Genomic DNA, 26,810 nt, shown 5'->3' with positions numbered 1-26,810 from the left:
GCTTTTCTTACTAATTTCCAAAACAACTCTACAGCTTCAAACTATTGGCCCAGATGTGTGTGTTCTTCTTGAGGTTTAAAGACTGTCTCAAGGCAAATCTTTAAAAAATGTAGTATAAACACTGGCAACTGGGAAACACTGGCCTGCGAGAACTCCAGTTGGAGAACAGCCTTTATGGAAGACAATCTTACTCGGTTACGAATGATCGCCAAAGAAGAAGAAGAAGTACTTCTTGCATGCTCCCTAACCTAAGAAAACTCCCTGTCAGTAAAAAATAAAAATAAACTAGCATACAACTAACCAGCATAACCCCCCACCCCTTGTGCTAGTTTTCTGCTTTCAATGAGTTTCCCTGTCCCCATTTGAGAGAGTTCAGAAACATAGGTGCGTAAATGCCGTCTAATCGGATAGAATCACAACTCCTCACAACTCCACCATCTCATTTGCCTGTTTGTGTAAACTAGGCTTCTGGAATTCAGCTGTTCCAGGTAGTCTTTTCCACACTATTTCCAAATTCTGAATTGGCTCTTGATTTATGATTTTAATGTCAATATCTGGGCTAACATGGTGCCCTCCAGATGTTGTGGACTACAACTCCCATCAGCATGGCCAACAGCCAGGAATGATGGGAGTTGTAGTCCAAAATGTTTGCAGGGCACCATGTTGGCTAACCCTGATCAAGACATTCGGAGGAAACCAGCAGCTGAAAAGAATGCCACATTTTTCTTATATGGGAAATTATCAGCTTTTACTGAGGCAATTTATTCCGGAAAGATCTTATATGAGAAATGCCTTGATACTTCCCAAGCCACAGCCCCCCATTTTTCCCTAACTCCCACAACTCATCCTTGATGTCAAGTAGTTGCTGGAGGTGCTGCAGAGAATAATTTTTTAATGAACTATTTTAAGTGTGCCCCTGGTAGTATTACTCAGAGTTCTCTTTATTGACCAATCAAGAGACCTGCGAGCAGAAAAGAGTTGATAATGACACTGCACAGGGGGAAATGTACTGGCTTGGAGCATGTGGAAGTTTAGATTATTTTAGGATGCAGGGTTTAACTATATGAGGCTAAGAAATTCTGACTTATGAGGGATATAATTTTGGAGTGGGTGTGGAATTTTCCCAGCCACTTTTAGTAGGATACATCCCCGCATCCCAACTTACCTACTAAGGCTGAGGATTTCAGTATCCGAACACTATTTCCATAGTAATGACTTTCAGGTCATTGATGCCAATGGGCAAACTTACTCAGTGGGGAAACCCAATGCTACTCATTATGCCCAGACAGAGGAATAATATATAAATCTTTATTGCGATCCAAAGACCCATAGAACAATTCCAGAACAAAATACAGTTAAGACAGCCAACCACAAAAGAGAGAGAAACCGAGGCGGCCATTTTGTTTTGTCTTGAGCTTGATGATCTTTGTTTCTTTTGACTTCCGAAAGAAACTTTGCCACGGCCGGCGTAATATCATTAGACCTGTCACCCAAAAGATATTTAATATGGGAGGCGTCAGATTTTCCCATCAGATTTGCAAGTAAGGGTTTGACCAATTGGTTCCTTGCTTGCTCGTACTGCCCACAATGCAGTAAGATATGCTTCATGCAATTGACATCCTGAGAACATAAACAAAGCCTATTCTGATAAGGGATGCCTCTCAGTCTACCATTTAGCACTTCCGAAGGAAATACATTTAGTCTGGCTTTGGTAAATAAACGTCGACAGGTTGGTACAGACAGGTTCCTAAGATATGAGGGTATCTGAAAGTGGTACCCATATTGGATTCCTGCTGCTACCGGGCCACAGATTACATGAGATCGAGATCTCAGGTCGCTATGTGAAATGTCCCAAAGCCTTTGCCTCAGGGATTCAAGGGCAGTATCATAGCCCAGATGATACAAGAGGGATGGTGGCAGTCCAATCGAGGTGGCTTTTCTGGCCATAGTTTTCAGCCATGGGCTGATAAACTCGACAGAGGAATAACTCATCAAGCTACATCTGTAGGTCAAGGTATGCCAACCACTGTTCTATTGCAATGCTACTGCACAATACTTTAGGACAGGGGTCAGCAAACCTTTTCAGCAGGGGGCCGGTCCACTGTCCCTCAGACCTTGTGGGGGGCCAGACTGTATTTTGAAAAAAAATATGAACGAATTCCTATGCCCCACAAATAACCCAGAGATGCATTTTAAATAAAAGGACACATTCTACTCATGTAAAAACACGCTGATTCCCGGACCATCCGCGGGCCAGATTTAGAAGGCGATTGGGACGCATCCAGCCCCCGGGCCTTAGTTTGGGGACCCCTGCTTTAGGAGATGTTGTAGAGATGCTGGAGCCATAGAAAAGTTTAGGAGCAACACTTTGAGAGATTCAACAAACATACCTACTGTATCCCTTAGCACTTTTTATGGGTGTTTGTGGTAAGCCACAATCTGGTGTAACCTGAAAATTACTAAATGAGAGAAGCAGGTCATTTTGCTGCACTAAGCATTTAGGGAAGATTTACGGCAACCTTGCTCATCACAGGATAATTGTAACTATTAGCTATCTCAAACCAGCAGTTGCGGTTCAAGCTTTCTTACCATGTGAACATAGTTACCTGTCAGCAAGGGTAAGCTTGAAACATGCAATCAGCTAAGGTGGTGGTTATGGTCTTGCAGAGCGGTGGGTGGGTCATATAGGTCACCTGGCTAAATGCAATGCCTGAATTGTGACCGGGGTTCCTGTTGCACGTGATATTTAATCAATCTCACCCCACCCCAGCTTCCTCCTTAAATTGATATTGCAAGTGGTTTTGCCGCATATTTGGCTGCATTTTTTTACTAAGTTCGCATTTTTTAAAACAGCTTGCACACAAAAAGGAGGGGGCTACTGACACAGTAAATGCATGTAAATAATAACATGTTGTTAGACATTGTGTTTCTCAGGGTTGTGGTGTTTATTGCTTGGTTGGCACTGTGAATAATTTGACACTGCTGCTTATAATGTAGAACATATAATAATGCTATTATTATCTTTTACTGTGTATTACACATGCACACACACACTATCACACACACAGTTCACAACAACAACTTCTAACATTTTTGCGGATATCATGTTATACACTAGGTTGTGTATTATGGCACTACGTTGTAAATCGCCCTGTTGGCTTTTGACGAAGGGTGGGGTGTAAATTTCTTAAATAAATAAATATTAAATAAATAAATAAATATCCAAAGTGGGCTCTGATGTGTTTTAGAGTGACACACTGATTGAAGCTTAGTTAAGTCAAACAAGTTGGGCATAGGCTCATTTTACTGCTCAGTAAAAGTGAATAAAAAGAAAGTCTGACCTACTTAAGCGTAATGCCACAAAGAACCTCAGAAGATTTCCTAGCTGTTGAACAAGCATTTCTGCTTTGTATTACATGGCTTTTGGTTATTATTACATTTTATTGCTAGACCTCTGGCTCTGTTTTGATTGGTGATGCTGCCTGCAAGATTTTATATTTTGCTGTGTTATCTCAGAAGATGGGGAACTAATACAGATGGCTTTTATTGGCAGCATGATATTAAAAATGAAGGGCTTTAATGCATCCAGAAAACCTGGTTAATACTTACATGAATCTTGTATTTTAAAATATAAAAAACGTAAGCAAAATATTGTAAAGATATCGGATTAACCTAGTTGCCTTTCAGTTCTGGTTGTGGGTGTTTGTTTCCTGTCAGTGTATTTCTCTAGGTGTACGTTTAAAAGGCTCTAGTTTGTTCCACTTTGCTAAAGACATGCTACTAATTTATTTATTTTTTAATCTAAATATCATGTCAACTGTAAACAGAAGCTATCATTTTTTGCGACTTTAAGCGGAATATTTGGAATACAACTGGACAAAAAGGGGGGGTGTATTTTAAATGTATTTGTATTTCCTTTCCCCTCCCCAGTGCAAATGTGGAACCATATAGTCAGTATTAGAACAATGATTACGTAATGAATGTTTGGACATTCAAAAAAAATTTAATAGAAAAGAAGGAAATAAAGGTTATTATTACTTTATTATTTATACCCTGCCCACCTGGCTGAGTTTCCCCAGGTGGACCCAACAGAATATTAAAAGCACAATAAAACATCAAACATTTAAAACTTCCCTACACAACAGCATCCATATATAATGTGTTGGACCACTCAATATTCAACAGTATTTTAGCCCTCACCTGATACAAATCTTTAAGAAACCAGAGAGAGCAAAATGAGTCCAGTTAGCTTACCCAAGTCATTATAGAATGAGAGAGGAGATACACAAACAACCTATGCAAACTCTATAGTAGCAACAGAACGCCTGGGGTTGGTTGCATTGCTGCTGCTTGGCAGGAGGTAGAAGGGGAGGGCCGAGTGCAAAGGCTGGCGGTGAGGACAGCACAGTGCAAAGGCACTTGATTGGCTCTGCCAGTGCGTTTGCACCATACTGACCTTGTACTTCTTGGTAAGCATCAGCAACATGACAAACTGGAGGCTGGGTGAGTGCAGAGCCCCACCATACTACCAACTACAGTGGTACCTCCAGTTACAAACGCCTCAGGTTACAAAAGCTTCAGGTTACAAACTCCACTAGCCTGGAAGAGTTACCTTGAGTTGAGAACTTTGTCCCAGGATGAGAACAGAAATTGTGTGCCGGCGGCGCAGCGGCAGCAAGAGGCCACATTAGCGAAAGCACGCCTCTAGTTAAGAACAGTTTCAGGTTAAGAACGGACCTACGGAACAAATTAAGTTCGTAGCTAGAGGTACCACTGTACGGCTCTAAAACAGAATAACTCGGCAAGTCCCCAAACTAAGCAATCACTTTTCACTGATCTAGACCACTTTTACTGATCAGGGGAATCTGTATCATTATTTTTTTAAAAAACTGGACTTCGTTATGAGAAACAACACTGCAGCCAAATAAGCCCACTACCTTCTGATCTTGATTATGATCTTAACATCCATCTTTTGATGTTCAGGAGCAGGATTACATATGTTGTGTATGTTCATCTTGATAAAAACGAAAGCCCAACTGAGATCCATGAGACTTACTCCCAAGTAAATGAGTACAAAATTGCAGCCTTACAGTTAACAGCAATTGAGAGAAGAAATGCAGTTAACAACGAACTAATCTTGAACCTTTCTCTCCAGTGAATCATAAATGTAGGTATCCACTGTATCGCAGGGGTGGGCCCACAGATATACCGGTAAAAGGTCTCAATTTATCTTCTATAAAGACTGCATCTGTTCTACTGCTTTAGCTGCCTTTGTTTATTGGATGTATGTTTTATGGCACTGCTAGTTTTATTTCACACGCCTGCATACCACTCAGATATCTATAGACCTAAAGGTTGAGTTAGAATTATTATCAATATTAATATTAGTAATAATATTCATACATGCCTCCATTCTACAAAACCACCTGTGCTATTTTGTAATTCACTATCCATACCTTATATAACCCTTGTGGAAATTAGATCCAAGTACATTTTCTGCCTAAATTATTTTTGTTTCTTCTTCTTCTTCCTAAAAAAAATACTTTAGGTATTATTTTACTCCAGTTCTAGGGTAACCAATGCTTGCTTCAACTATCCCTTTAAACCCTCCAGTCCTTAAAAACAAAACAAAACACAATATAGCAACAAATGAGAAAAAACAGGTGACACACACAAAGCCAAAAGGAATTTACAACTCATAACATATTTGAATCTTAATTTCTCTAGCATTGCCTAAGTGGACACCTGGTGCTTATGGAAAATAAAAAGCACTAAACTCTTACAATTTGGGCAATGGAAAACATGAATGGACAGCCAGCAGACCAATTCAATAATCTGTTCTGATCCGGGCTGCAGGCAAGTGTCTGCTCCTTTGTTCCCAAATGCTGGCTATGCTAGGGTTGCATTCTGAGACCATTGGGCTTTATCAATAAAATTATTTCATTTTCAAGAATAACATTTTCAGGAAAATGAGACCTTTCTTCTTCTTTAACATAAAACTCTGGAAAGCCTTCCTGCAAGGAATTTCACATTACGGCTAAAAGTATAAATTTGTGAACCATGAAATCATAAAAGTAGGCATTAATCTTGCAGTCGTAACACTGGAACTGTTAGAAGTTGAAGAAAGAAATGGGTACTTGGTGGGGGGATAATGAAGCAGAAGGAAGCAAATGAGGCTGTCCAAAGTGTGTGTGTGTGTGTGTGTGTGTGTGTGTGTGTGTGTAGCTATTATTTACAGTACTGAAAATGCTAGTGAAAATGACCAAAATTAAAGGAACTTTATATTTGACTGTTTCCTATGAGCCAAAAAAGTAGACACACTTGCTTTATTCACACAATGCTGTAGACAACAGTGCATTTCTTTCCACATGGAAAAAGTGTCATCTGTGAAGTGGATCCTTATTGGGCAAAATGTATGCCAATCTACTAACACAGAGAACTGTATAAATGGTTCTTAAGTAAAATATTTGGTCTTCCCTTTAAAAAGCACAAGCAAAAGGAAGAGTTTAGATCCCTGCGAATAAAATGGCGCTCAGAGAAGTTTAACAAATGCTGTTTTGCAATCGGCCACCCAATGGTCATATGAATCCAAATTACTTTTAGACTTTTATTTCCAGCCTGTATTTATTTTTCTTTCCAGTCAGTATGGAATGAAAATGAAGTTAGCAAAGAGTAGACCACTTTGCCGGCTCCATTTTCAGTCCATGAAAATAACCACAGAGGGAAGATAAGCTTCAACAGAAAAACAACAACCATGTTTTATCGGGAAGTAGGCATCAATTAATACTGCAGAGTTGAATTGAATTGAGTGAAACAAGGAGTCTTCGTTGGACAAACTATGAAAAGGGAAAGTTTACATGACAGAGGAAGAAGTCAGTCTTGTTGTCCAGTGACAGACAATAAGTATGTCCCACAGCTTTGCTGAAGACAGCACATTTTAATGGCTCTTGTAAATGCTACATCTACATAGGCAACTGTTAAGTGTACTTAATAAGTGTTTAGTTTTTAAAAATAATAAAACGGAATAATAAAATGTAATGTGTAACAGCACGATGTTGATAAGCCTTGCTTTAGATAAATGCACTGCATTTTGCCTGTATTCTTTCTCCCCCCCCCCCTCTCCTCTCAACCCCCATAAAGTGGTGCAGGAGACAAGCTTGTGTTCTGAACTTCAAACGGAAAATTGTTTCCTGAACACTGTGTCTTGAAAAAGATAAGAGGCAAGGGTAGCATGGGAAGAATGTGCATAACTGCAGCTACATGTATCTAGGCTTACCGTATATACTTAAGTATAAGCCTAGTTTTTCAGCACACTTTTTGTGCTTTAAAAGCTCCCCTCGGCTTATACTCAAGTCAACCATTCCTTAAGAAGTGTACAAGAACGGTGGTTCTTTACTCTCCCCAGGCAGCTTGTTCCATTCCTGAACTGCTCACATAAATGCAAACTTTAGACCCCAGAAGGCAGAAAGCCTATCAGTTAAGGAAGTATTAAAACCCCACAGGTGCTCACTTTCCCTGGCTCCTGCTTAAACAGGACAGGATCCCAGCCTTCTCTGTATAACACAAGGGAACATTGCGCTGTGAGTTAAACCACAGAGCCCTAGGGCTTGCTGATCAGAAGAATGACGGTTCGAAACCCTGCGACGGGGTGAGCTCCACAGCAGCAAAGGAGGAAGAGGAAGGAGCAGCCCAAAGGGCTGCTTTGGGCTGCTCGTTCCTCCTCTACCACAGTGGCAAAGGCGAACCGGCTTATACTTGAGTCAATAAGCTTTCCCACATTTTTGTAGGGGAATTAGGTGCCTCGGCTTATATTTGGGTCGACTTATACTCGAGTATATACGGTAGTTTCTGAAGGGGTGCAGGACGTGAAGGCAACATATCTCATCAGCTTTTTCTTGTTGTAAGTACAGTAATATAATTCTGAGGTCCTATTGATTTTCAACCTTTGGCCAAAAGTTGATACAGCTTTCTATCATGCGTAGGGGGACTCTTGGGAGCTTTGTGCAGTTACCATACCAATCTCAGCTCTTGTAAAAACAAACCACTGGATCTACACAGATGACCTGTCACACTAGTTAATTCTAAAGGTTGAACAAATACTGTATACAGTTGCATTTCCTTTTTCCTTTCATCCCAGCATCCACCATTTTCTCCTTTGCACAAGAACTGAGGAAAAACAACGATAACTATGTGTGGCATAAAAAGAAAAAAGAAAGACAAAAGACAACCAAGTAGCAAACAGCTTCCAAGACCTACTACGAAACAATCCTGGTGACAGCCTTACTGAGATTGCCAAAGACATCAGCCATTTACTGGAAACTTCAATAAGCTCCTTTAAGAGTCAATGGGACAACAAATCTATGAGAGAAATCCTCCTTGAAGCAGGGGAGGGTTCCACTTCTGGGTGCACTGACCTTTAAAAGTTTTCATCTCATTATAACGCTTTCAAATTGGGGCCTGGATTTTAACGCTCACAAAAGGGAAAATAATCACTTTCAGCTTAACACATTGGAAATCACAGAGGAAAACAGCATTTGAACAAACAACTTTTTCCTTAGAAAAGGGAAGTGCATTTTCCCGTAATTCATAAAAAAGTGTTTAGTTTATTTTAAAAAGACAAAGAAGCCAAAAGAATTCAAGATCACCAGAAGAATGAATAAAGCCTAAAGAGGAAAGGAATGATTGGGGGGGGGGGTGAGAAAAGGAGACACTAATCAATACCAAAATGTCACTTCAGATTTGTTCTAAAAGTGGAAGGCAACATTCATTTCACAAATCACCCGTTGAAAACACACACACACACACACACACACACACATATAAAATAATAATAATGCTGGCACTAATGTTTGAGTGAATAAAAACAAGAGCAATCCGGTCTTTTTCAGAGATATCCGAATCCCTTAAAAAAAACAAAACACCACCCCTAAAATTAACTCATCCACATGTAGTATTATTGATTCTACTGGTGAGTCGTAGGGACTTATGCAAAAGTACATTCATTTTAGTAGATGGGAAAGGGTATCGTTCAAAGAATTCAGTGATGGGCTACTACATGCAGGATTCTTCCCAAGGATTAGTAGGAGGGAGGGGGGAGAGAGAGGCTGTTTTGGAAAGCACAAAGAAAACGCTGAAGCACACTGCCACAGCCTGGCTCAAAGTGGAAGTTTTCATTCTGGAGGGAGGAGAAAAAGAGAGAATATCAAAGCTTTTTTTTTCTATCCCTAAACCACTTGCTAACCTGGGTAGAAGGAAAACATTGTGACAAACATATGCTTTTATTTTCACAGCATTTCACTTTCACAAATGGTGCAAAACTTTTAGGTTGTACCACTAATCATTTAAACATTAGAGTGCACAAGAAACTAGTTGGCTGCAGATCTTTCTCAGCCCTTCTTCAAGGTTCCAACTATTATATCTGAAACTTAAAAAATAAAATAAAATACAATGCATGTGCTGCATGTGCTTCTCCAACAGGCAAGTCCTGATGCCTTCAGCACTAAACACAAGATCCGTGAAAGATGTTGCGTATTTCCTGGGAACGCACTGAGTTCCGAAGCGGGATATGCATGTACTGGAACAGAGTTAGAGTGAGAAAGAATGGGACTGAGTCAATGAGATGCCACTACATATATTTTGCCCCTTATAAATTTGCCACATTATCTTTATGAAAGCCAAGTGAACATGGATTTAAATAAATTAACAAGGAAGTAGTTACTGAAATAAGTACATAAATAAAGTGCAGGAACTCAGAACGCTTCAATCTGTTTTGTCTCAGCATCTACTTGCCTGGGTTCGTGCAAGTTTTAAGTGGCAACTCATATAAGCTACTGTCCCACTGGGTAATCATATTAGTCAGAAGTATATCATCCAATGTTTCTGGAGAGTAAGCAATCTAGGTCTATGTGGGCACTGAATTTACACTGCTTTGTATAAATTATGCTGTGTGTTCCTAGCACTATAACCTCTTCTGAGCCACTCTGGCCATGCTAAATTTATTCTAGGAAAGGTAGCTAAATGCTGTTCAGCTTCGCAATTCAGAATCTTCACTCCATCTGCAAAATGGCTCTATTTTGTACTGTCAGGTGCTGTCTGAAGAAGCTGTAGCTATTTTATTAGCTCCTCTGGCAGCATGGCTTAGAAGTGTTATATATCAAATGATCACACTGGGATAAACAGAACCTATTATTACTATGCCCACACTATGTGTATCTGAAGAAGTGTGCATGCACACGAAAGCTCATACCAAGAACAAACTCAGTTGGTCTCTAAGGTGCTACTGGAAAGAATTTTCTATTTTGTTTCGACTATGCCCATACTATGTTGGTGTTCTCATCTGCAATATAATGACAATATAGAATGTTTTCATGTGTATATTTTGAAAGCACAAGATTATTTCACATTCCCAAAGCAAAAGAACCCAGTGGAATTCAGGTGTTAGATCACTTTTTGCTCTGGAAATACATTCCACCTTCAAGTCACATGAACTGCTTTTCTTTCTTTTTTAAGTACACAAGTGAAGAAATACAAACAGAGCACCCGTAAGCAAATATAAAAATAGAAAATAACAGTTAGGGAAATTAAGTAAGCAGGAAGCTGATGAGAGCCATATTTACCAAACAGGTTCACCAGTAATCTCAAGTGATTTCAATCTAAAGTAGGTGACTATTTATGCTGGACAAAAGTGCTGAGGTAGGAGAAAATTAACATTTCTACAGAGAGAAGAATGTCTACTCTAGAGGGAATGTTTAAGCAGTACTCAAAATGGGGAAGGAGGATAGTTTCATTTCAAACTAAGACAGATTTGTTTACAAGTCTAAATGAGAAAACTCACATTCTGAAATAATGACTCAGCAATCAGTCATTAAATGAAATTTCAAAAATGAAGTAAAAACCTTTAACAAATGTGAGCTAATATCACTCACAGCATACAGTTGAAAAGTTTTCCAGATATTCAGCTAGGTTTTACTCACAGCAGACCCACTGAAATGAATAGACTTAACTTAGCCACGTTCATTCATTTGAATAGGTGTACTCTGAGTAAAACTGCCACCCATTGTGTGCACTCCTTTCATTGTGAGGGCAGGTCCCCTTCTGCACAATTATTTTATGAAGCAAAATCTTGTAGCGGAGGGCAGGTGAACATCAGACAAGTTGCTGGACTTACCTTCCCAACTCTAGCAATGCTGCCACTTCTCGAAACCAGGCTGGGGCATGGTGTGGCCAGGCAAGAACCACACAGGTGCACCAGTAGGAGTGCCAAACTAGCAATGACCATCCCACTACTTGGTACCAAACTCCTTCCTCTGCTCAGCCACTGTGAGGTTTTTACTGGAGAAATTATAATATTCTGCATATGTTTGTGTCTGCAGTTGGTTGTTTATTGCCAAACAGAAAGCTTTCCCCCGCCCCAAGGGAAAACAACAAGTTTTCCTTTTCTTTTGTGGCACCATATTTTGATAACCATCTCGTCCACCCATTCACTTCACTTTAGGCCGTGTCTCTTTGTGGGTCCCAACTTCTCTACAGACTTAGGCCTCAAAGGATGGTGAAGCTGTTTACCTAAGTGTCTTTCTTTCTCAGCTTCAGCAATTGCTCTGGACTGGCTTCAGTTGACATTTCACAACCTGGGGTGGTTTTACATCCACAGCAAATAACTGGGGTGTTTTAGGGCTACGTGAAGAGAAATGGGACGGCATACCATCCCACTGTATTTAAGTGATTATAAGACTTTCTTTTACCTCTCTTTAGCTCAAACTACCAGGTTTTAGTGTCTAGACCACATTTTTAGAAGCAAGGCTGCGACTTCCGGCGGCGACGACATCGCGGAGCGGTCGTGGGTTGCCTCGGCTGCGAGGCGACCCAGTCCGTCCCGGGGGTTGGAGCCCCGCTACCGCAAAGCGGGGCTCCGATGGGGTGCGGGAAGAGCGTCCCGCACCCTGGGCTCCCCGGCTATGCCCACTATGGCTCCGAACCCTTCCCTCGCTCCCCCTGTAAAGGGGGAGTGGGGGTGAAGGGAAAACGGAGCCGGGCTTCAGGGGACATGCCCCAACCGGGACGCGAAGCGGCGGTTGCCCCCGCGATGAGCGTTAACGTTCTACCTGTCAAAGTTGGAGTTTAAGAATCCCGGTGTCGTGAGTATTGGATTGGATCTGTTTTTGTGCTTTGTTGACGACCTGGGGGACATTTGGAAAGGGAGCCTGCCTTTTTCCCCTCGGGAGATAGAAAATAACCAGCTTAAGAGACTGCTGTTACAGCGATGGCTACAAAGTATTTAAAATTTGACAAGTGAGACTTTTGGATTTCCCTTTGGGGATTAAACAGGAGGACAGTATCTCTTTTTAAAATTTTCGATTCTTGCGCCCTGGATTCAGGGAAAATGGCCGTGAAAGACTTGGACTGAATGGAAAGTTACTGGCAAGATGGAGAAGTCTGAGAACCGAAACTGCAATTTGACACCTATGCCCGCTTCTGCCATGCTCGGCTTTGTTTTTGACTTGGTTATGAACTGTGAAAGGACCCATGAAGAAAGGATTATTTTATTGAGACTGGAACTGCTCAACCGAAAATTGGAAATATTGAACTGTCATATGTCAAAAAAGCTATATCCCACAGAGGAGACTGTACAGGAAATGGCTGTATTGGAGGAGAGCCTTGGCACAGAACTGAAGGGGCTGATTGAACAACAGGATGAAAAGGTATGGCTACTCCGGGGTAATGGATCGTCTTTTGGGGGTGGCAGACCCAGGACGGAGAAAATTGTTATATCTAACTCCCAAGGTGAGAGCTTGGGAGCGAAGGTGAGAACTTTATGTTTATGTCTACAAATAAAAGAAGAATGTGATGATGAACCGGAGAGGCTGGGAGAAAAGGTGCGCACCCTGATGTTCTATGCAAGGACTATTTTGGATTTAGTCTGGATCTGTGGTTATGTAAAGAAAAAGGATACTTCGAGGAGCAGCTCTGGAGCAAGACGACCAAAGAAAATGGACAGAAGGGGGATAGGGTGAACGATATTAAGGTATAAAGGCAAAGAATGTATTATGGTAACCTGAAACCGGTGTGTCAAGACTTTAAGCTTTTAGAGAAAGAAAAGAGGTATTTTAAATTTTTGTTATTAACAGCAGTTATAGTGAATGAAGATATTTGTTATGATGCATATTGAAAATAAGGGGATAAGAACTAGAATCTTGTGTGGAATTAATATGAAGTTATAACATGTTTTGATTTATGTTAAGTTAAGAATGGGAAAATATTGTTTATTACGAAACAGGATTTGTTAAAAAGAAGCTTTTGAATTTTAATTTTTAGATATTTGGATTTTTTAAGATTATGATGGTATAAGATGTTATTAAAGTAATATTTGGGATTGGAACCGAAGGTGAAAAGGCAGGGGAAGTCTGTACCAAGATTCGACCAAGATTTTTTTTTTTTACAGCATAAGAAGAAGAATTATTGGTATTTGTGTATTTGTTTACTTCTAGTTGGGGGTGGGTTAATGTGGGTGTTATATTTGTATGTTGTTTGTTGTAAAACCAATAAATTCTTATAAAAAAAAAATAGAAGCAAGGCTGCAATTCTGGTGAGGAAAGGTCTGGAGACAGACAAGCGTGGCAGAACCCACAACTGACACACTTCCCATTGTGTAGGCTGGTCTCCATAAATCACTCAGCTGTTTAGGTGTCAGCTTCTTCAAGGACTGCTGCAGATATTCCAAAAAATATACAGTCGTACCTTGGCTCTTGAACGCCCTGGAACTTCGACGTTTTGACTCCTGAACGCCACAAACCCAGAAGTGAGTGTTCCAGTTTGTGAACGTTCTTTTGGAACCCGAACGTCTGACGGGGCTTCTGCAGCTTCTGATTTGCTACTGGAGCTTCCTGCAGCCAATCAGAAGCTGCAATTTGGTTTTCAAACGTTTTGGAAGTTAAACGGACTTCCAGAATGGATTCCATTAGACTTCCAAGGTACAACTGTATAGGTAAACAGAAGGACAAACCATGAGCTGTGAACCACAGAACAAGCCTTAAACCATGAAGTTAGGTTTGGATGGCACACTAAGTCAAACCATGTTTTAGCTTAACCATCATCTGTCCAGAAACCCACTCATTGAACAAGGCCAACAATATGTGAGAGGGATTCAGGTGGCGTTTTGGGATTGCTTTAAGTACAAGTTACACTTGCCTGGTATCATTACACAATAATGTTAGTGTTATGTTTGTTCGATTTTCACCCACCATGACTGTATGCACTAATATGAGCTTGAATCTTGTAGCTTGTGAAGTCCATCCTTCATGTCCTGATTGTGATGTAAGAATTTCCATTTATAATAACATCTGCAATTTTCTATGTGTATAAGCGTAAAACCAACTTTACAAATGCACCAAAAGTTTTCTGCAATTCCCCTTCCAAATTGTTATCAAGCAACACTTCTAATGACTTCCTTTCTGAACATAAAACTTTTGTAAAACTTCATGATGAAGGATCTGCCATACACCAAGTATTTTCCTGTTCCTGAACGTGATTTTCAGAGTGTGCACAGAATTTTTACTGCTGATGCTATGGCTCATAAACAACTGCAATTAACTAATAAAAAGTTGCACAGTGCCCAGATTCCTTTGTGGGACTAATAGTGTGCAAATCTTAAAACACAATATATTTGTCGCTAAAAGTCTGACATAAATAAAAACCTAGGATTCCTATGTATGTAAGATTCTTTGTGGCATTATGTTTCAGTATATTGCTGCAGGGTACAAAGAAATCATTGATACACACTAGAGAAATGTGACCTTGTAAAAAGCCTGGCTGTGCATTTTGTTAATTGCGTGTATGCACTGAAACAGTTTACCACCATTTAAAAATATCAAGGAAGTTAACAATTAATTTCTATTTTAAAAGTAGTATCCCTTTTATGATAAGCTTTTTCTTTTTTAAAAAAAATGCTAAATGTCTGCAGTGCATGCCTCTGCAGAAGAAAAAAATTCAGAATATAAGCAATCTTTGTTAAGAATGTAATACAATAAGACACTGACATTCATTCAGAGGGCAGCTGCCTCAAATTTATTCAGCTGGAACTGCACTGTACCCAAGAAACCACTAGATGGCACCTATTCACAATTTATAATCCAAATTGCAACATTTCCCTTTGCATGGTGTGTGGTCCTAAATTGCATGGAAACACAATTGAAAGTATGTCAAGCTTTGACCAATAAGTGGCAACTAGAAGAAACCTGCCACTATCTTGGAAAAAAGCAACAAATTCATTCAAAAGTAAAAAAACAAACAAAAAACAACCCATATATTCCAGCTATTGTTTCTTAATGTAACACTTCCTAATTTAATATTTCTCCATTTTAATTCTTCAAAGCCTTGAACAAATTTGTGCAACCCAAACTACACAAAAATATCCTTGAAATGTATTTTCAATCTAACCTTAAGTCAAGCAAGAGAGACATTCTTACTGTATTCCAAATTAGCAAACCTCCAGCCTCATTCAACCTCCACCATCCTTTTCAGTTAAGCATTTCAGAAAATTACAGCTGACGTCATGGTTTAATTAGAAATATTGTACAAAATAATGATGCGCTGAAGAATATCCAAGCAAAACTAACAAGTTATATTATTTGGCCAGTCCCCTCGAAGTTTAAAAATGAAACGAAACGAAATGAAATGAACAAAGCAAGAAAAAGAAAGGAAGATTATTGAGCAGAAATAAGTAACAGTTTTGATTTTTGAGTGAAGGAAGCGTTGCTGCTGCCTTTGAAAGTTTTAGACACCTGACAGGTTTGAGGGCAAGGGCATGGGAAGAAACTGCGAGAGGAAAATAATCAATAATGGACGACTGTGAGGTCGCCCTGTGCAATGGTGCCTGTTTCTCTCTTGCTCCATTTACTGCAAAAACATCATAGCACTCAGGGGCGCTTAGGAATTGTTATTATAAAGAACAATGGGGGGGGGTGCATACCATAAAACATATTAAGATCCTTTACAAAATAAAAATCTCCATGCACACATCATGTATTTTGCCCAACTTACAATGTCTACAAGAAGCTCAAGGGAATCCTCCCTACAGCTAAATCACTTGTATCTCTATATTACTCCCATGAGAGTTTTTCCTTCCTCCTGTTTGGATTTCCTAGCAACACATCGCCAACAGACCCCTGATTCTAGTGCTCAGCTAAAGTATTCAGACCAGGGTTGTTGTTTCTTTGAGATACTTTGTGGGCCTGTAAAAAATGCCCTCCCCAAAGATTCCCCCCCCAGTAGGCTTCTTGGATCAAGGGACATTTCTGTTAAGAAGGCAGAGGGATGGGAGATGTGCCATAATAAATACGAGGTGGCAGAGGGTTGCATCAGTCTTTCTATTTTAAAAATCTGTTAAAAGCTTTGCAGTGGTTTCTACCAGCAGTAGAACTGCAAAGAGCAGCAGGAATCCCAGAAACATTCCTTGCTGAGAAATGGTGCAATGGGGGTGTGGTGGTGGGGGGGAATTACTCCCTGGCCCAGGGAAGGAAAATTCAGCTTGTTTTGCATCAGGTTCCAAAAAATCAGGTTCACAGCTTTAGGGTAATTCTTGATCCACCCTTGGCACTTTAGGTATAGGTGTCCTCAGTGGCAGAGAGTGTTTTCTAGGCTAGCATGCCAACCACATACTACGGGACGTGGGTGGTACAGTGGTCTAAACCACAGAGCCTAGGGCTTGCCGATCAGATGGTCGGCGGTTCAAATCTCCGCGACGGGGTGAGCTCCTGTTGCTCGGTCCCTGCTCCTGCCCACCTAGCAGTTCGAAAGCACGTCAAAGTGCAAGTAGATAAATAGGTACTGCTCCAGCGGGAAGGTAAATGGCGTTTCCGTGCGCTGCTCTAGTTCGCCAGAAGCGGCTTAGTCATGGTGGCCACATGACCCGGAAGCTGTACACCAGTTCCCTCGGCCTATAAAGCAAGATTAGTGCGACTGGACCTAACGGTCAGGGGTAACTTGACCTTTACCTTTTATGCCAACTACAACCTCTCCTGGACAGTCTGGCAACAAGGATCCATGCTCTGGTAACACCTTGTTTATACAGTACTACTATAATGTATTGCACATGGGGTTATCCCTGAAGATGGCTTGGAAGCTAGTTGAAGATAAACAGCCAAGATTTTGACCTTACTAGGGTGCTGGGAACAGATCCCACTAGTTTTGAGATCTACACTGTTTGCATGCCCTTCATGATGCCTTAGGGAACACTTTCTTCCATATCAACCTGCCTAAGTCCACTGGGCCCATCACCATCAAGCATATATTTCCCATTGGTTGTGTCACCAATATGGAACGTCCTGTCAATGGCTTTCCATCTGAGAGCCACTATACTGTGGTTTGTTTTGTAAATATCAAAAGCATGCTGTGCCTTGAAAGGAAGTTACCTGAAAAAAAGTTTTCTACCTTGTAAATGTGATTACTGTGGACAAGCATATCAGGAAACGCTCAGATATACAGTATAACCAATTTGTTAACTAAATTCTTAAAGAAAGGCAGTACAGAAAGTTGGAAGGGGGATACAAAGAACAACAAGCAACTAAAATTACTCTCTGATGTGTGTAAGAAAGTAACAAGTTGCATCCAATGTAGCTCTGAGTTAAACTCACTTAGTGATACACTTGGTCCACCGGCAAAATGTTCTGTGCCGGCCAAATGTTCTTGTGCAAGAGAATGCAAAAGCTGCTTTGCCGGTGACTTTTCGCACAATAGATTGTGCAATGGGTTTCTGCTGTTGTGTTAGGTTCCTGTTGTGTTAGATTCCTCTGTTGCACAACCTGAAGACTCACCCATTGGACAACACAAAAGCCCTTGCACTAGCAGACCAAGAACAATTGATATAGCCCAATATGTTATCTACTAATGCTTCATTCTTGCTCAAGACTAAAGTGGGCTGAAGACTTCGGTCAGTCAATATAGATACAGAATGCCCTCTGCACAGAAAGTGTAATGCAGAAAAAGTGGATCAAAGCTTAGTAAAAACTTCATACACATACACAGACATGCTTTACACAAATATTCTCTCATATTCTATCCTTATTAATTTGGTTGCTATTTTGTTGCAAAGGGAAGGGAATCTCTTTATCTCTTTAGTTTAGGCCCAATCTCTTTAGTTTAGGCCCATTTGTATGTTTTTTCCCCATTGCTGCCATACAAGGAAGAAGACAAGGATGGCCACTGAAAAGCGTGTATAGACACAGCTTTGTGTATGTGGAGTTGTGGGTACCATTTTCGGTGGTGCCATTCCCATCCGCAAGATGGGTTCCAGAACATCCATTTGGCTCTATGGCACTTAAGCTGGGGTTCATATTGTCCCCAACATTAACATCTAAATGAAGCCACTGGGTCAAGTCACTTCATCAATCTGTGTGTGACACCCAGCTCCACGGAACATTTTGCCTTTCCCACCCAAACTAGGCTGCTGGAATGAAGAAAGCTGACCAGGACTTGTGTGCCAAAGGACCCAGTTCAGTTCTGCTACAGCAAATAAATTTCTAGGGTCATAATGTGCTTAGTTTCACCCTGTTCTTTAATTCTACTAACTGCATGTCTGGCTCTGCTTGGTAGATCTTGGGGTTCTACGAAAAAAAGGTTGGATCTACTGACATCTGCTCATATTGACATAGACAATAAATGGGTGAAATTTCTAAATGTCACTGAAAGTTATTTTGCTATCATTCCATCACAGTTAAAATTATTATTTTTTCAAGAACAGCGCCTGTTTGCTCTCGCATAACACCTATAGCAATAAAGGCAGATTATTCATTCACTAGGAACAGCAAAATATTTTCCTGCTATCCAGCTAATCTGTTCTTTAAGGCAAGAATGGGACTTTCAAAGCTGATCTTCAGAGTCAGATTAAGCACTGAGCTAAGAACAGCAACATGCTATTTCTTTGCCAAAGAAAATGCAGTAGGTGTTTTCTGTCTGCACAGATATAATCACTTCACAAAATACCAAGAGCAATATCGTTGTTTCCCTTATCGCTACAGTGGAAGCAAAGTGGCAACTGGTGAGAAAATGGGAGAAAAAATGAAGAAAGGCATCAGAACAAAAGGTCTTGCTATTTTATCCCTTTGCACATTGAAAGAAAGTGAGCGGGGAGAAGCTACACTTTTAAAAAAAAAGGATGGAAGATCTTCTGCTTGGGAATAATGAGTGGTCACGTGGCCCGTCTGAAGGCACATGAGGTCCCTGCCTTGCTGAAACTAAGCAGGGATGGGTCTGTTTAGTGGATGGGTGACCACCTGGGAACTACGTGCATTTTTATTTTTATTTATTAAATTTATATACCACCCTTCAACTGAAGATCTCAGGGCAATTCACAACAACAACAACAACAACAACAACAACAACAACAACAACAAAAACCACAGGACAAAAGCACAAAATGAAAAATGAAATGAAAACCAAGCAATAACACACACACCCTGGCACAAACACATTTCAAAGGACTTAGAATATTAATCAAACAAAGACTTGGTTGGAAAGGAATGTTTTTGCCTGGCACCTAAAGATATATAATGCAGAGGCCAGATGAACCTCTCTGGAAGAACATTCCTCAAATGGGGAGCCACTGCAGAAAAGACCCGCTCTCATGTTGCCATCCTCCAGACCTCTCATGGAGGAGGCACACGAAGAAGGGCCTCAGTTGCTGATCACAGAGTCGAAGTCAGTTTATATGGGGAGAGGCAGTCCATGAGTGAGGCATTGTGCTCTTGAACTATTGAGCTCCATGATCAAAGAAATACAGGACATAAAGATGTGAGATGATGAATAGAATTGAACAATAATCTGTAACGTGTGCTTTACATCTTAGTGTTACTCTTCAAACCACCAAAACTAGTGACATATAAGGAAGTTTATAAACATACACAAGCCAAGGACCACTCCTTGTGCAGAACCAAGCAACACAGCTTCCTCAACCTCAATTCAAGCGTCTTTTTTAAAAACAAAAAAAACCTACCGGTACTTATTCATCAGTTGCAGAGCTTGAGTGAACTGCTGCTTATACTCTGCAGCATATGTTATATCTTCAACTATATACCTGTATCTTACAAGCTGAATAAGATTAACCAGAAATGGGCTAATGAGATACAGATTGGGAAGTCATAATACTTTAAATGATAGCAGATTATACTGTAATTGAAATCTGTGAAGACAGCCTAGATGACATTTATGATTAATGTAAATGATAGCAACCTGGTTAACTTGTTTGACCAGTTATCTCTTTATTCTCTGGGCAAGAAGTGACAACATAACTTAGAAACTGACAGGCATCAAAGGATAATGCCAGGGAGAATTTTTTTCCCAACTGCCAGCAATCATCTGTAGCTATTACAATGCATTTAAAATTCACAGTCAGTGAATTAAAGATGACAGTATCTTGAACAGTGACTGAAAGCATCCACGCTGCAGCAGCGTTACAAATTCAGAGGCATGTGGGTTACGATATTGGAACAATATCTCAGGGAAGTCAGCATCACTGAAGTTGTGCTGAGCAAAATGTTTGAATTAAGAATTATATTGCCTAATACTGCTTGCGACAACTAGACTGCACTGGAGCGTTCAGACAAGCCTTTTGGCAAGTTCTGAGGAAGAAGTACTGAGAGGAGCTATGGGAGGGCATAAAAGCTTGCCACATATCAGAAATACAATACACAATATTTCTGTTGTGTAGTATGAAGGAAGAGCAGTGTTAGCTAACCCTTCTCCTAACCCCCACTTAATCAATGGAGCATATATCCTGTGCAACTCTCTTACAGAGGCTGGATCAAAAATTTGCAACTTCAAAGGAAGGCGATAATTTAGTGCCCACACCAAAAAACAAAACAAAAAAACTGTCTATGAGGGGAAATAAGGCTGTGTTACATTATTTGCAAAGCACAGTGGACATTTTGTAACAAGGTGATGTTTTGCTCAAGAACGTGAAGGAAAACAACAAGGATTCTTTTCCCACTACACCGGCTGGGAACCTAGTCTGAATTTTCAACAGTTTTCAAACCAGAGAGAGAGCACTTAGATTGTCCAAATTCCAAACACTGAAATTGCATAGGTCAGAGGGCTGACACTAGCAGAACTCCCAACACAAATAAAATTGGGTGCAGAAGAAAATAAATGCATAATTGTGTGTAACTAATTATGGGTAGATTGCAACTGGACACAACAAAAGCCGCCTAAAATATACTGTAAACTGACAGCCAGACCAGCAAAGAGCTGAAGCTCAGGTGTTCCCTTCCTTTTTTGCTTATATTAGATATGTCTGTTGGTGCAAGTGGATTACATTCCATAGATACAGACTACAAGTCAGGGTAGAATAGTGGTTTTTTGCAGAATCATTTTTCCGCTTTGTCTTCAGGCAAAACATTAAAATTCAGCTGCCTGTTTTAAAATACAAACATTTTATTTAACTTTAAAGAGTGCAAAGTCTGCTTTTAGTATTAGTCCAGTGAAAAGGCAGCCCTCTTTATAGCTCTTTTTAGCTTTAGTCTTGCATATAAAGACAGCTGGAGATTTCGGAAACAACACTTATTACAGGCAAAAGAATGTTAAGCATTTCACATCTAAGTATCAATATAAACATGGTTCTTTTCTCAGAGAAATATCAAGAAATGCTATATTTACATTGATACTTAGATTATTGTTATATATTCAGGATAAACATATTGCACCTGGGTTATTTTAGGACAAAGAGTGTTATGTAAATTGAATTAACAACACAATGCATATAAAGCAACAAGCACAATAACCTCATTTTATAGATTAAATCAATGACTATCAGCCATTTAGAGCTTGATGGTGTATGTTAACAATTATTCTATAGCTACAGTAATCAAATATTATAATGATTGCTCCTTATAGCAGCAAAATCAGTGATAAGAGTCAACAAGACTACAGCCAAAATGCACCCACCGAGAAACAAGAAGAGGACATCAGCACGCTTGGGGAAACTCCAAGATTCATACTAATACACGTTTTTTCCCTTTAAAAAACTCCAAGGGATGAAAAATCAAGCAGCCCAATGAGAACTGAGTATGTTCAGTAGCCACAGAATGTAGAATGGCAGGAAAGACAAGAGAGGGTGGATTGAGAGGAATGCCTTTCTTGGGCCAAAAGGCCAGACTGGAACCCTGGCAGGAACCTTCCTTTTAGGACATAGGATATGCTGCAACGTTTTGTTGCAGCTCTCATTTGCTCCTTCTGTTAGAGAGAGAACTTAGTTCTTCAGCTGGTAAGACAGACAGGGCTGACCATTAAAAAGTTAATGGTTTCTGTGCACTTGGGGGACTCTGCTGGCATGCAGAAAAATATTATTCAGCAAATAAATAAAACAAAACTCTAGTGTATTGAAGGCTAAGCATACTCAGTGGCATCTATGAGCCATAAAATGTAAAAGCCAGGTGGTGATCATCAGCTGAAATTGGGGGAGGGAAATGTGGGGAGAAAAGCTCATGTTCCTAATGGCTTTACTGTGACGGAGAACATGTGGGCCTTCAGATATTGTTCAACGGACCTCCAGATATTGTTCAACACCAACTCCCATCAGCCACAATATGGACGATGGTCAGGGTTGATAGGAGTTATAGTCCAACAGCACCTGGAGAGCTGTAGTTTCCCCTTTCCTCTGACAGCAGGCATGCATGACTGTCCTTAACTTGTAAGCACATGTCATGATTCTTTAACACTCTTTGAAATGGCAAAGGAGGTTATGGGAGCCTGAATAACAACACAAAAATTGCTGAGGGAAGAAGAAAAGCCAGTAAATTGGGGAAGCGTGATTTCATAACACCTGAAAAACATTGATCTGCAACTTTCTAAAAAATAGAAAAACTGGGTAGTAACAGACTGTAAGAGAACAATATACATTTATGGCTCAGAGAATCTTTGAGGTAGTGACTGTAAGTGTGAGAGAGAGAGAAGGGGGGGAGAGAGAGAGAGAGAGAGAGAGAGAGACTCTAGGTCTAGTCCTCCTAAGGAATATATTTGACCAAGGCCTCAAAAAAAAAAGTGTAGTGTAGTGTATTTGGCCAAGTGACAATGGTCATAAACAGCAGGTGGCTCAGACCTAATGACAGTTAGCTGCCAGAAAGCAGTAGATAAAGCCAGTCAGTCCCTCGTTCTAGATTAAGCTGCCTCAATGTGACAGTTGCTATTTTCCCCAATCACATAAGAGGGTTTGAACTTAAAACAGCAGAAAATCTAGCAGGCACTTGTACCGTTAGGCCTCTGCTTTAATGCAGGGACTCAGAAGCACGGTCACTGAGGTCAACCCCATAGAAGCCCAACATTCTGGAAAATGGCTTATCTCTTTTATTTAATGTATTTATCATTATGTGCTCACAGTGGCATACCTGGTTTTCCTCCTCCCCATTTTATTCTCAAAGCTACCCCGTGAGGTAAATTAGGCTGAGAGACAGTGACTGACCCAGTAAGCCCCATGGCCAAGTAGGTATTTGAACCAGATCTCTCAGATCGTAGTCTAAAATTTTGTCTTGAAGAGAATAAGACTGCTTGAGATAATGAAAGCTTTTGATTTAAGGAAAAGAGGGGTACAATTAACTTTCAGACCACATGTAACATATATATTTCCAGTTGAGATTTTAGGTTTAATAAGGTTTACTGGGGTTTGATTTTTACTCAACCTTTTGGAGAAACTGTTTTTTTTTCTTTTTTAATTACATTTTTTTTAAAAAATTATTTTATCATGAAAATAAATGAGAAGTGAGTCTCTAATGTACTGTTCTCTTTTTATTCCAGCTAAAATAAAATAAGAATGTTATAAAATATAGCTCTGATTTCACATTAACCATACTGTCATAACGTGAAAATTTATAGGAACTTCAGGTATGCCTTAATAGAAAAGTAAATAATGCCTTCCCCCGCCCTCTTCTGGCAGACATCCCATAATCAATTCAACAGTAATCAGTTGTGATGCTAAACTAAGGATTACTTCAGGTGGGGGAATAAACTGGATGGACAGATGGTTGCTAAGAAACAAAAGGCTCCTACTAGCCAAATAGAAAACAGTAAGTTAAATACAAGAATATGTGACAATGAGAAGACTAGAATTATCCATTATGGCAATGCCTTTCATTAAGACCACTTCTGATTGTTCAGCCACTTAATTCTCCAACATAAAACCGCCCGAAACAGTTTTATCATAAAGGAAATGGGAAAAATTAATTCCACTTCCTCTTTTGCCCAAAAACATATCTTTCCCCCTTTTGAGGCAACTTTTTCTAGCAATGGTTCACGAGTCATGGGGCAATTCATTCACTTACAGCAAGTGAGTGTGTAAAAATCCAGTGCTTGAGGAACCAAAAACACACAACCGTTTAGAAATCTAGTCTCTTTGTGCTCTTATAGAAATGCTGACCCACTGTAGATTTATGGGCTAGGAGAGAGAATTTCCATTGAAGGAAAGAAAAAGATGGATATATTTTTCCCAGATTAGAAACAAAGAAGCATGAGAAAATTCCCCCATGCTTTCCATTGAAGGAAAGGCTGGGAAAAGAGCAAGCTGCCCAATTATACATCGTCCATCTACCTCAACACTGACTAGCAGCTCTGCAAATGGTCATGCCCGGTTCCCATCCACTTGCAGACCTATTGAGACCTTCTGCACTCAAAGCATGTGCTCTCTGAGCGAAGACAGATAAAACCGTTTACTGCCAGTGAAGCCAGCTTGAACACATTTGTTGTACGGCATTTCATAAGAAAAGAGTGTGTGTGTGTGTGTGTGTGTGTTCATTCAACTATATCCACCATGCTTAGAATGTATGCCTATATTCAGAGCCGTCTTATCCATAGGGGCTAGTGGCGTGGTGGGCCAGGGCGGTGGCCCCCTGGGGGCGCCCCCGCGAGCCCATCGGTATACCGTGCACCCTCTCCCCAACCCGCCCCCGCCCCCACGGGCGGATGGGCGCTCGGGCGCCGCCGGTGCAGCTGCTGCTGCCCATGCCACTCCTGGGCGGGCTGCAAGCCGGCCACCCTCGCCTCCCATCCCACGCGGGGAGCCCCAGCTGGAGCGCTGGAAGGGCGCACAGAGTCCCGTGCCGCTCCATTGCCACGCCCCTCATCCCCCGCTCGCCCACCACCCCTCCCAAGAGGCAGCCAGCACAGGAGGGAGGTGGCCCCAGAGGCGGAGAGGCGGCACGTCGGGGGCGCCGGAGGGATCACCACGCCATGGTGGGCAATCTGCCTAAGACGGCCCTGCCTATATTCATCCTACTGTTAATATATGAGCCTTCCATCTCCGTAAGATTTTTTTCTGCTAGTAGCTACAGTTATTCTGCAGTGTGAAATTTACCCAGGCAGTGCTAATTGCCTTGCTTAAAAGCCTACCAACTGGTCACAGGCAGACATCGGAAGCTCTGCACCCTAGCTGCTACGGTGCCAGGAAAATTGCCTGCCATTTCACCCTACTCCCCTACCCACACAATTCCTAAATGTTCTGTGCTTGTATCAGCAGGAAGACAAACAGATCTGCATGACGGCTATCATGCATTCCCTCCACTGATATGTAAATATCAATTTAATACTAGAATAATCTCATGCAACCATTGAGTAATTCTTCCCACGTGTTATTTTTAAGGCAAAGGTGCATATCTGGCTGTGTGCCAGTTTGAATTCAAAAACTTTGGTCTGCCGAGGTTATAGGTCAGGTTTTTCATAGTATTCATACAATGGCAGATGCTCAGTTTGATTTTGCAACCCCACCCTGTGACTTCAACCATAATCAGAAATCTAATTTGTCCATATGTATGATTTCTAAGATTGGCTACCTTCCCTGACACTGCTTGCAACAAATGCCAGTTTTTTTGGCTGTATCCACATTATTAAACTGTTATTAGGTATGCCATTATTAATGGCTATAGAAATTATATTTCCATTGTTAAAAGAATACATTTACTTGCTACAGAGGATTTATTTCAGTGTTCCTTCTTCCAATATTTTATCATTAAGGCCAGAGTAGATAACTTGAAAGGTCTCCTGGTCCGATGAAGTCCATACAGGATTAGTAATGACAAAATTTTATTATACAATATTTAAGAATCAAAACACTTGCTTATTTATAGGTAAAACACATCTTTCATTAAATGTGCCAACAGCATACAGTATATGAGTGGCTGGGGAGACCCGGCCAGATGGGCGGGGTATAAATAAAAAATTATTATTATTATTATTATTATTATTATTATTATTATTATTATTATTATCCACAATACCACTCCATTTCCTCTTCCACTTTTGGAAGTTTCAGAAACAAGCACTAAAAGCTGGACTGTGACCAAATAGATACTTAGCAAACATATTTTGTGTATGGAATTAATCTCAAAGGACATTATACTCTAGAATGAATTTGGCAGACTGAGCATCTTCAGTGGGATTTTTGAAAGGTACATTTTATAACTGAGTGGACCAAAGAAAGCCAACTAAAGTGCAATATTCTTTAATGACAAATTAAACATTATCCGTTGAACATTAAAAAATATATATCTCCTAAACCTTTTATTTCAGAACCCAACCCTAATGTGATAAGAAAATCATGGCTTTACACAAAATAATGCCAATTTTCAATTTCTGGCAGCCAAGCGTTTTCGGCCAGGTTCAGAAGTAATGTCAAAGCAAGCTTTGTGATTGCAAAAATGAACTTGCGTGATGAGACTTGGGCCTGCACACTGCTCCTTCTCCTTCACACATGGCAAGAACTAACCACAGTTACCATTACTTACATATTTAGAAAACTGATATCCTCTTTCGCAGCTCCAAAAGGCTGTCAAAGTAGTTCA

General features: G+C 40.5%; 1 protein-coding gene across 4 annotated transcripts in view; it reads right to left on the bottom strand.

Moving 5' to 3' along the window:
- The window catches only part of ZNF516 (zinc finger protein 516), a 120,843-nt gene that overhangs the window by 31,553 nt on the left and 62,480 nt on the right, over positions 1-26,810 (bottom strand). The gene's annotated exons all lie outside the window — the stretch shown is intronic.

The sequence above is a fragment of the Lacerta agilis genome, chromosome 7, assembly GCF_009819535.1.
Source record: "Lacerta agilis isolate rLacAgi1 chromosome 7, rLacAgi1.pri, whole genome shotgun sequence".
Taxonomy (NCBI): domain Eukaryota; kingdom Metazoa; phylum Chordata; class Lepidosauria; order Squamata; family Lacertidae; genus Lacerta; species Lacerta agilis.
This window is presented reverse-complemented; position numbering and strand designations above follow the sequence as displayed.